Source organism: Chrysochloris asiatica, unplaced genomic scaffold (genome assembly GCF_000296735.1).
Source record: "Chrysochloris asiatica unplaced genomic scaffold, ChrAsi1.0 scaffold00311, whole genome shotgun sequence".
Taxonomy (NCBI): Eukaryota; Metazoa; Chordata; class Mammalia; order Afrosoricida; family Chrysochloridae; genus Chrysochloris; species Chrysochloris asiatica.
This window is the reverse complement of record NW_006408829.1, coordinates 2113750-2118633: the sequence shown is the minus strand read 5'-3', so window position 1 is coordinate 2118633 and position 4884 is coordinate 2113750. Positions and strand designations below refer to the sequence as shown.

The window sequence follows — 4884 nt, the reverse complement described above, 5'->3', positions numbered from 1 at the left end:
GAAGTCTTTCAAAAAACTGATGAAGCCCTGAAGGTACTCAATGATCAATGGCAAGAAATTTAGAAGACAATTACCTGGGCAACTGACTGGATGGGATCCATATTTGCACCCATTAAAAAAAAAAAAGATGACCCAACAAAATGCAGAAATCATTAGGCAGTATCATTGTTATTGCATACAAGTAAAATTTTGGTAAAGATAATTTAAAAACAGCTGCAACCATACATTGACAGAGAATATCAAGAGGTTCAAGCCGGTTCCAAAAGAAGATATTACTGCTGATGTCAGATGGATCGTGACTGATAGCAGAGAGCATCAGGAAGATGTCTATCTGTGCTTTATTAACTATGCAAACACTTTTGATTTTGTGGATCATTACAAGTATTGATCAGCATTGCAGAGAATGAGTATTCCAGAACACTTAGTTGTGATCATGAGGAACCTGTACATAGAACAAGAGACAGCTGTTCAAACAAAGCAAGGGAACACTTTATAGTTTACAATTAAGAACGGTGTGTGCCAGGGTTGTACTTGTTCACCATACTTATTCCATCTGTGTGCTGAATAAATATTCTGAGAAGCCGGATTATATGAACAGAAATGTGGCATCAGGATTGGAGGAAGACTCATTAACAATCTGCAATATGCAGATGATACAATCTTGCTTGCTGAAAGTGAATAAGACTTAAAGTAAATATTGCTAAAGATCAAAGACCAGAGTCTTCAGTGTGAGTTACACCTCAAGGTAAAGAAAACAAAAATCCTTACCACTGGGCCAATAAACAACATCCATATAAATGGAGAAAAAATTCAAGTTGTGAAAGACTTCATTTTGCTTGGATCAACCATCACCACTCATGGAAACATCAGTCAAGAAATCAAACTATGTATTGCATTAGGCTAAAAGATGTTGGTTTGAGGTCTAAGGTGTGCCTGATTCAAGCCATGGTATTTTCAACAATCTTTTATGCATATGAAAGTCAGATGGTAAATAAGGGAGACTGTAGAATAATTGATGCATTTGAATTATGGTGTTAGACTAGAATATTAAAAGTACTGTGGACCACCAAAAGAACAAGTAAATCTGTGTTGGAAGAAGTACAGCTAGATTGCTCCTTGGAAGACCAGATGGCCAGACTTCGTGTCTCAAACTTTGGATATATTATCGGGAGGGACTGGTCCATGGAGAGGTTATGGCGTTCATTGAAGTGGAGAGCCAGAGAAAAAGAGGAAGACCTGAAACAAGATGGATTGGCACAGTGGCAGCAGCAGTGGGGCCAAATGTAACAACAATTGTGAGGTTGTCACAGAGCAGGGCATTGGTTCATTCTGTTGTGGTTAGGGTCACTAAGAGTTGGTACTGACTCGATGGCACCTAACAACAACAAAAAAAACCTTTACATGTAGGTCTTCAATACACTGAATTTTATTTTGAATATGGTGTGAGATATAGGTATTGTTTCATTCTTCTGCAAATGGATTTCCAGTTTGACTGCACCATTTGCGGGAGATACTTCCTTCCACTTTTAGTATGTGTTGGCCCTTTGTCAGATATCAGCAGACTGTATGTGGATGGATTTGCTTCTGGGTTCTCAATTCTGTTCCATTGATGTATGTATCTTTCATTGTACCAGTACCAGGCTGTTTGACCACTGAGGCTGTCTGGCAAATTTTGAGATCAGGAAGTGAGAGGCCTCCAACTTTGTTCTTCATCTTAAGCAATGAGTTGCTTATCCGGGATCCCTTTCCATTTCATATAACTAACTCTTTAAAGATTGACGTTGGAATCTAGATTGGGATTGCGTTGTATCTGTAGATTGCTTTGGGTAGAAATTCTTTACTTCAGGTTAGTGTATTAAAATTGGATAATTTTCAATCTATGCTTATGTTGTTAAATGATATCAAGTCAGTTCTACCTTTTAGCAACTCTGCATACAACAGAATGAAATACTGCCTAGCCTTGCACCATTCTTACAATGGTTCCTATATTTTGAGTCCTTGATGCAGTCACTGAGTCAGTCCATCTAATTGGGGGGGCGGAGGGGGGAGAGAGTGGTCTTTCTGTTTCTTTCTTTCTTACTTTCCATTTTATCATTCATGATATTCTTTTCCAAGGACTGGTTCCTCCTGATAACAAAGCATGTTAGACAAAATATCACCATTCTTTCTTCTAAGGAGCATTCTGGCTGTTCTTCTTCCAAGACAGAATTGCTCATTCTTCTTGAACAGCCCATAGTGTATTTAATATTCCTACTTAACACCATAATTTAAAGGTATCAATTCCTACAAGTTTATTGGAATGTACGCGTGAACACTTCTAGAATTAGATTCATTTACTGAAACATCTGAATTGGTATTTGGACAATTCCTGGAGCCTTGTTTTTTTTGCCAGTGTTTTCTTTGTAGTCTGGACTTTCCCTATTTTAGCAAGCATAACAGAGTTAGAATTGTAGTTCCGCTATTATTTATTTATTTTTATTTTTTAAAAAACTATGGAGTATTCTCATGATTTCATAGTTAAATGGAGAGTAGTTTATTTCTCCAACTAACGTCTGCAGAATTGAAATGTAAATCTCTATATCTGGTGTGCTCAGTTGCCTCTGTTCACATGGCAGACACGCAAGTATTTTTGGCCTTTGATCAAATAAATTAGAAGATTTATGTCCCTTTTGGATATATATATCCAAATAATATACATATATTATTTCTAGGGAAAAGGCAGATGCCCAAGTTCCAATTAAACCCAAAGGAAAAATATTCTGTCATTTTTATCTCAGTAGTGGTTATTCTGCAAAGGAGAATGTCAGTTATGTTTTGCCCTTTGAAAGGAATGGAATCGTTGGGAGGATTGAGGCAACAAACATTTCAGACTCCTTAGAGAAATAATGAAATACTCCTAGAAATGGACATGGTTAGATTAAAAAAAAAAAAAAAAAAAGAGTAAATGTTTTCTTTGAAAAGACCTGGGCTAAAGGCTTCCTTGGGATTATTTACTCCCTAATTGTATTGATGTTATGTGTGTCCTTTGTCATCCACTTAATTTCCCCTCTAAGATCAGGCCCCTAATTGTTAAAAATCAGTATCCTTTTCACAGGAAGAAGCCAAAAAAATTTTGTTTGTTGTTGTTAAGTGCCTTCGAGTAAGTTCCGACTCATAGTGATCCTGTATAGGATTTCGGAGATTTTAAAATTATTTTTTAAAGATTTATTTTTAAAATCTTTGTGGGAGCAGAAAGCCTCATCTTTCTGCCATGGAGTTGCTGACAGGCTTGAACCATGGACCTTGTGGTTCACAATCCAGTGCTTATCCTATGGAGCCATGTGCTCCCCAAACAATACTATCTATAAAGAATTAGAGGATATGAAAGACGTATTAAGATAAGATTATAGGTAAACAGTATAAGGAACTTTAATACAATCTCTTCATAATTTTTTAAAAATGGATTTTTTTTAAATCCATAAATATGACTTTACATGCAAACTTACATATAGGGCCAGTCTTGGAAAAGTTTTGTCAGGTTTTCCTCATTTAATGCCCTTCATTCTCCCCTTAAGTTTCCCCTTCTCTCTTGTTACATAAGCATCTCCGTCTCAGGAGAGTCTCATGGGTAGTCAGCAAATGAATGTTTGTTCCCACCTACCTTAACCATGATGATCTGTTCATTTAACTGTTGTGTTAGCCAGTCAAAAATGGTTTTTAAAACTGGAAAAGTGTTACAGTGCCAGGATTTTGATAAGCACTCAAAAATAATTGTGATTGTTCTCCCCCACCACTTGTTTTTATTATTTAATAGAAATATCATGCTCCAGTACCTGTTTAATGAAAAACAAATAAAATAAAAAATTAGACCTGGTACCTGAAATATAAATTCTGGTAGAATCAATAATTTATTGATTGTATGTCTGGGTTGAGCAAATCTTTCTTTTGATTTAGTGGAGAAAATTGGAATAGGAATTTCCTGCTAGTAAATTAATCAGGAAATTCCTACCAAGGAGCTCAGGTAGCGTAGTGGTTATGAATCGGGCTGCGAACCGCAAGGTCAGCAGTTCTAAACTACCAGCTGTTCCGCGGGAGAAAGATGAGGCTTTCTGCTCCCATAAAGATTTACAAAGATTTACAGCCTTGGAAACCCTGTACAGGGTCGCTATGAGTCGGAATCGACTCCACGGCACATAACAACAACAACAAATTAATCGTTGGGTTCTGGTGTGGATAACCAGTGGATTGTTAGCCTCAAGTTCTGTGTTTTAACCCACCAGCCACTCCTTGGAAACTATATGAAATCATTATGAGTTGGAACTAACTTAACAGCACTTAACAACAACAACAAATTAATTAATAAATAAAATTGTTGTTATGTAAAGTCCTGCTGTGTTTCTGTAGCATCAGCATTGGACGACAAGATTTGTTTGAACCACAAGGTCAGTGGTTCAAACGCCCCAGTCACTTCTCAGAAACCCTATACAGGGGTCACAGTGAGTCAGAACCGACTCGAAGGCACTTAACAACACTGGTAGCTCAGTGGTTAAGCGCTCAGTTATTAACGAAAGGTCAGTAGTTTGAACCCCTGGGAGAAAGATGTAGCAGTCTGCTCCCATAAGTAACACAATCTTGGAAATCCTTTGAGTTGGGATCCACTTGACTACAAAGGGTTTGTTTGTTATTGTTTCTGGTTGATTATTGTCAGAGAAGATGGATATCTTACTTTAAATACTGCCTTGTGTGTATGTGCATTGCTGCTTTTGTTAGGTGCCATTGATTCAGCTTTGAATCATACTGATCTTATGTACAACAGAATGAAACACTGTCTGGTCCGGAGCCATCCTCACAATTATTGTTACGTTTGAGCCCATTGCAGTTACTACTGTGCCAATTCATCTCGTT

General features: G+C 37.2%; 1 pseudogene; it reads right to left on the bottom strand.

The window, feature by feature from the left end:
* The window catches only part of LOC102834786, a 19701-nt pseudogene that overhangs the window by 12780 nt on the left and 2037 nt on the right, over positions 1–4884 (bottom strand).